At 40.7% G+C, this 7,219-nt stretch overlaps 1 protein-coding gene across 1 annotated transcript in view; it reads right to left on the minus strand.

Annotated features, from left to right (window-relative positions):
* NAALADL2 (N-acetylated alpha-linked acidic dipeptidase like 2) overlaps nt 1-7,219 on the minus strand; it is a gene marked incomplete at its 3' end in the record, with an annotated part of 376,100 nt that overhangs the window by 322,084 nt on the left and 46,797 nt on the right. The gene's annotated exons all lie outside the window — the stretch shown is intronic.

Below are 7,219 nucleotides of genomic sequence, written 5' to 3' on the forward strand. Positions count from 1 at the left end.
CTTTGGCTGTAAAGTCACTGGATTTTGGAAACTAATATCAATGCTTATGCAATTTTAATTCGACTGATGCGATAAAAGAGAAAAAGTACCATTTATCATGCAATGGCTTTACTTTCACACAATGTGCAGACTTTTTTTCTCCATTCCCAGACCACCACCAGTTAATGAGCATTGTAACAAAGACAGCACACATACATCTATTGTCAGGGATGCCTGATGGAACAATTGGCATAAGTTTTCATGCAGTAGCTCAGACATGTGGCCAGCAATCTCGTTAGAGCTTGGGCATATCATCTTTTTAACAAGACTCATCCATATGTGGTCTAGTGCCTCAGAACTAGAACCAACTATATTCTTGAGTTTTCATGCATACATGAGAAGTGAACCTCCAATAATGAACTGGAATTTAGAAAAAAATCTGGCCATTCAGACTTGGATAAGCATTTGCTGCATCCTGGTACTTGCCTAGCCTTCTTGATATTGAGTACCACAAGATCGATTCTGAATGCTTTCAACACCTGGTCATTTCAACATCATTCGAGGGCACCCAGCACTTCTCAAGAGTCTCTCAACACGTTGCAATATCAGGTCAACAAGTGGCAGCAGACTTATTTAAAACCAACTAAGACCAAAATATAGTTTTTAAATTGATTGCTGCTACCATGATGAGATGTTAGTTTGTAGAATCTGTTGCTCTTACAAAGCTGAAATTTGATCCCAAACTCCTAACAGACAAGAAACACTTTACAGCCTACCAAACATTTTAAGAATAATAAATAACAAGCTAGCTGAGTCTCTTCAGCTGAGAGCCAAAATGCATGTGAGATGAAACAACCTCTGATATGAAAAAGTCTGCAGTGGCACTACAGCGTAGTGCATGTCGTATAGGGAGAAATTCAGAAGAACAACATGTTGGCAGGAATACAGGGAGAGAAGTAACCCCCAAAATCAAATCCAGAGTTCTCAGAAATGAGCCACACAAGTAGATCAGGCGAAATATTAATAGACAATGAAAAGCCTTTATAAGACTGTCAGTTTTATGTGGCATATAAAACTGGTCTAAGCAGAATACTAAGCATTAATGTTGATTTTACTGTTCATATACTGCAGATACCATATGATATGCTTTGGGATTCACCTGTCATTTATGAATTCTCTGCAAAAGAAAACACAGAAGATAAACAACAATCTACCAAGATTCATATTCACTATTTTCAGTGTAGCTGTGTTCTACTTTACTTATCTAGCTTTTGTTTCCCTTCTTGTATTTTTTGTTATACCCATCATAAACTGCAAGGATAAGAAAAGCACACACTAGAAGCATGATCTCACAGCAGGGCAACTGTATGTATGTATGTATGTATGGAGATACTACTATTTGACATATATGTTTACAGTCTGATACTTTTATGGGCACATATACTACACGCTGAAGTCATATTTAATTCTCTCTCTACTTTCCCTTTGTTGACGGTACAGAAAATCTTTCTGAAACGATCTGCTTTCCGAAGATACTGCCCCTAGTTTGTCTATGTGGTGTTTACATCTTCCCCCATGGAATATGTAGACAAACTAATCAACCAAAACACTGGATTATACGCTCTGCTGGAAACATTCAACATTAAGCTATTTGATAAAAAGAGCATGCCTGTAGAGCTGGTTAGCTTTTGCTATGAATACAAATTGTTCCAAGCCGAAGGAGCAGAAGGAACAGTAATTACTACGAGTAGTAACAGCACACGTAATAATATAAGTGTACAGTAAGAGTGAAACGACCTTTGTAAACAAAAAAGAGAACTTTTTTGAATGGAGAATGACAGTAGCAACAGCAGGTGTAGTGAATGACTGATGACAAAGTCCAATCAATGCCCACCCTCCGGCAATCAACAGGAAATTGATTGTGTGGGAAACACCCACTTGAGTCGAACAGATGATCCCTTGCTCAGTGTTGTAGAAGAAGCTGAGAGGCAAGTACCCAATGTACCAAACTCTTGGAAGAAGCAGTTTATCTTTTATTCCATTGGATGCTAATATGCATCTGTAATTAATCAATAGCTGCTGAAATTGGAGTTTCTCTTTCCCCCCCGTTTTCACAAGAGCTGGCAACTTTACCATAACCAAAACAATCCAATTAATCATCTGAACATAAAGCCTGACTTTTTTAGACTGACAGATGTCTGACAATTGATCTAAGAAGCTTAGGGAAGGCGGGGGAGAGAGGGGAAGAGGAAGAGATTAAATTTGCTTTTTGAAAAAGTCATGTTGAAATAGGCGGATGTAAATCGTTCGATGTTCCATCTGCAGCTGGGCCCTTCTTTCTGTGCAGGAAGTGAGAGCTTCTCTGTGTGTGGATGGCTGAGTTCACTATTATTACTAGCACTGCAGTGATAGATGTTTCTTCAGAAAGTTCATAATAAAACCTACCCACTTATCCTCTACAAATTGTTAATATAAGGAACACCCGCACCAAAGAAATTCTTCTTTTTTTTTTTAAGTTTGAACAAGAAATCCACAAATTTAGGAATAATTAAAGGAAAATGCATTCAGGTTTATCACTTAAATCTATTTTCATTAGGGTCTAGAGGTATAAAAAGAATAATGAACACAGATTGCCAAATCCTGTCTCATATGTGCCCTTGAAAGAGATTAGTATTGCCCAGGGAATAAAAGAAATCTATACTATAATACAGCTATTCCTTACCTTGATCAGCATTTAAAGAAGGGATTGCTATTCTTAGAGGAAGGTCATATTCAGATTACTCCAATAAATTGTGTAAAAGAAAACCATAAAACAGCAATCCTAGACTTTGCTTTTCCTCTAAGCCCTGTAAATTCTCTGTTGCATTGGCTGGGTTCACCTGACTGAAACATAATTGTGTGCTGCAAGGAGGATACTTGCTGAGCATGCAGCCATGCCACACGCCAGCAAAGGATACTAATGCTGTTTGACTCTGGCTTTAACCTGTAACCTGGTCAAAATAACTGCAATATAAAGAGCAAAATAATCTGTGTCACAAGGCAAATTTTCTTTTGACCTTCCTCATGGTACATGCACAACCATGTAAATCATGATGTTACCATTCCATGTACCAACCAATTATCTTCTTTAACCACCCTCATAGATCAAATAGATTATAGGACTGCGGTCAGAGGTGAGGCTTTGGGTGAGCAATGGTGCTAGCTTCAATAGCCAAATTACATGTTGCATCGTGGCTAATAATGTCTGTGTTTCATTAATCTTTTCAGTAAGTCACCTGTAACAAAAACGCTTGATTAGAAAAGAGCTGTATATTTATAATATTGCAAGCTGCTTAAATGTATTACTGCTATAATGAAAGAGTGTCTAGAGTAGAGGACGGATGCTAGAGGGAGGGGGATGCAGATAATGGCTCAAAGCAAGGACACACAAGGTAAATCAAAAGTAACTCAGAGTCAATGGATTTTCTTTGAATTCACACCAGTAACTAAGATCAGAACGTGGTTCTAACACATCTAAAATAAAATATGTTATATTGCTCTCTCTATCCCCCTTTCCTTATAACAGTCACCTCTGCTTAACTTTTTTTAACCTACATTACTTTACTTAGCTGCTCTGATAAGCAAATTTGCAAACTGTAACTCCCTTAAAATATAACATAAGATTATTTTCTTAAATTTCTTGCTCCTACTTATGCCTGTCACTGAGCAAAAAGCTGTATAGATTTGGCATTTCTTCTTGAAAGACATGAAGGTCATCAACAAGATACTTATGGTCCTTGTAAATTAAGAGGTTGATTCCCCATTATTGTAAAGATCATGCCTCCCAACTCTATAATTTTGCTTTTGTCAGGCTAGCAACCCAGAGGTATGAGAGCTATTTTAAGCTCCAACTCTCAGGACTAAAATACTATTAGAAATCCTATGATATACTAGACTCATGACCCTTGAAACTATATTAATCTCAGCTTTTAGCCTTTTAGTCTGCAAGATAAATCAGATGGATTCTAATCTCACCTTTACACACCACAGGTCTACATCACAAATCTCAAATGCACATCCATAGCAGCTAACAGAGTACAACTGTCTCTCAAATTCCCAATTCCTGTAGTAGCAACGTATCAGGCTTAGTCCCATCTCAAATGGTTACTTCCAAGTTTTCAGAACATCAAAAAACAGCTCCTAAAAGCCTGCAAATCCTTGTGCGTGCAGGAAAACTATTCTAAGTATGCCAGTTACTTGATTAGTCAAAAATATGGGGATTTTGAGAGACTATTTTCTCTTCTTTCTACCGCTCTACCCTTCTACTATTTACTCCTTCCTTAAGATGTTGTCCAAGCCATTAGATCAGAACTGCCATTTTTTTTTGTTAGTATAGATATGCACCACATTCTGTAAACTAATAGGTCATGCAAGACGCATCACTTTCTCAATAATTTGAATAGAGCAAATGCAAATACAACACTTTCTCTGAAGCTTTAGCACATTCTAATGCTGTGACCCAGAGCCCTGGCGGACATTACACTTAAGATGCGATTAACCAGATACTACTATCTGAAGTAGTAACCTGGCCACATGGTCATTCAATGAATGGTGTAATAAAAAAGGGAATAAGTCGCAAAGTTATTACACAAAATATGTACAATAACTTTGTGGCTGGTTCCCACCACACCTTATACTGAACATGTAGCGAGGCCTATTAGCTGATTGCCACTGCCAGCCTCAGAGGCGCATCATAGCCAGAGGCCTTGGAGCTGTTCTGATGTACTCCCAAGGCTGGGAGTGCCATCAGCTGACTGGCACTCCCAGCCTTGGGGGCACACTGGAGGCAAGAGCTCTATGCACTCCCAAGGCTAAAAGCACCAATCAGCTGATCAGCCCTTCCAATGGCCTCCTGAGGCTAGGGACACTGATCAGCTGACTGGTGCTCGAGCTGTTAGTATGAGATATCTGGCTTGCTACTTGCCCGTGCGGGGAAGCCAGATCATGATCCTGAGCTCTCCTTGTGCCAGCAATATGGTGCGATTGGGCTGTGATCTGGGATCCCACAGTCATGGCTTCTGCCATGCATGTCTCGTATGGCAGATGGAATGATTGCTGGGATCCCAGATCCAATCCCATCACGCTTTTAACTGAACATCTGCCAGGAACCTAAGTCACACTGGGTGCATCTACAGGTGTGCTTTACTGTGGAATGGACTAATTTGCTCCTCAGTAAAGTGTCACAGTCTACACAAGCACTGGTACTAGGGCACAGTAAATTTATTAACTCTGCAGGAAGATAGTACGGTTTGAGACATATTCTGTACTGTTGGAGACAGTACTATCTTACAGCACAGTTATTAACTGTGGTGAAAAGTACGTGTAAATGCTGACCCGGGCAGATTGTGTCACATGGCTCCACACATTTGACACTTTCGTGCCACTTAACTCAGACACCCGGAGCCCAGGGCTGACCCCCCTGAGCCTGCTGCCAGCCTGGGCCTGCTCTGCCCCAACTCAAAGTGCTGCTGTCCTGGGCACATACAGATGCTGTGTCCAGGAGCAGTTAACTCTGGCACAAACTGCTCTGGAGTTTATTGCATTGCATTAATTTCACATGTAGATGCATCCACTGATTTCTAAGCATTATTTTTACAGAATTAAAAACTAAAACTTTTAAATTATAATACTTTGCTATGAAAAGAAACATAAAGGAACATGTGATATAACAATGGGGAAGCACATTAGTCACTGACTTCTAAACCCTCTCATTATCAATAAGATAAATACAATGGTCAAACTAAAAGATGCACACTGCTTCAGAAGAAGCCATCAGAACTTTATCTGATGTTCGTAACCTTGCTTAAAGACAAACTCCTTTTTCAAGGCTTCAATGTAATGTTTCATTTGTTATCAACAACAATAGTCCCTTGATATTTAATTCTCCTTCTTTTTTGTCAAAAACATTTGATACTTGTTCTAGCTAAAATCCCCATGGAAAATTCTCAGGTACTTCTATATAGTCTCATTTGGTATACTTGTTTTTCCTTCATCTATGGGAAGCCAGGTAATTTCACAGGTTTCCCTTGCCTGCAACAGCAAAATGAAAAAGGGCAGATTTGCTTGCAAGTACAAGAAACATGGGAAAAATGTGTCTTTCCAATGAAGTGGAGAAGAAGACTGGGCCACTTATCCAATGAGCGTCAGCTCAGCGTTAATACTTATTCCTGTCCCTGTCCTCCACAGCTGCACAACTATCTCCATATCTATCCATCTATCCACACATCCGTATTCTTAAATGGCACCCAATGCCATGGTATTTGACTGCCTTATGCTTTTCATAGCACAGAGCAGATACCCATGGGAGTCAGTGGTGAATATAAGATCAGTGTGCCTGGGCTTACCACAGTGGCCTGGTTCTCAGGCATTCACGGGAAAGTGTTTCACATGTTTGCATGAGGCTATTTAACCTGTTATGATGGACTAAACCCCACTGTAAACCGACTGTGCCTACTGCTGTATATTTTCTTCTACATATATCCATTCTTCACTAGGCAGCACAGTACCTCTACGAACTATAAACATCTAGACAGATTCAATTTAATATAGATCAGAGCTGTCAAGTTCCTCCTCCCACCCCCCATTGCTTCTGCTGTGGTGGCAGCCAAGACCTCTGGGCTCTCCCTCTCTCCTCCAGCTCCTGAGGAGGGAACGATGTGGCAGAGGGCAGCAGGAGAGGGCTGGGCTGACCATGCCACATATGCCACAGGGGCTCCAGGCTTCCCGTGCTACACGTTGGCCTGGGAAGGAGCCATGCGTGTGTATAGAAAAGAAAGGAGCTGGGCTGCTTGTACAGCGTGCCCAGTGGAGGGGGGTGGGACTGCACACACACCAGGAGTGAGGGGTGTGCCTGGGTGGGAGCACCTGTATGGCAAGCAGACTCCAGGGGATGTGACCCCAAGGTCTGCAACCTGCATGGCATGAGGCTACCAGTGGCCCAGAAGTTGGACAGCCCTGATACAGGTAAATAGTTTGGGCTATAAAGGAATAGAAAACTTGGAAAAATAGGGCATGGTAGTTTATGATGAACTAGATAACACAAATTACACCAGAAAATGATAAAACAATTAATTCATCTTGGTGCAAATAAGAATTTATGAATCACTGATTATTAGGGTGACCATCCATCCTGTTTTTTCCTGGGCTAGTCCCAGATTTTGGAGGGTGGTCCTGGGCGCAGGGCACATATTAAAATGAGCAT

Source organism: Alligator sinensis, unplaced genomic scaffold (genome assembly GCF_000455745.1).
Source record: "Alligator sinensis unplaced genomic scaffold, ASM45574v1 scaffold379_1, whole genome shotgun sequence".
NCBI lineage: Eukaryota > Metazoa > Chordata > Crocodylia > Alligatoridae > Alligator > Alligator sinensis.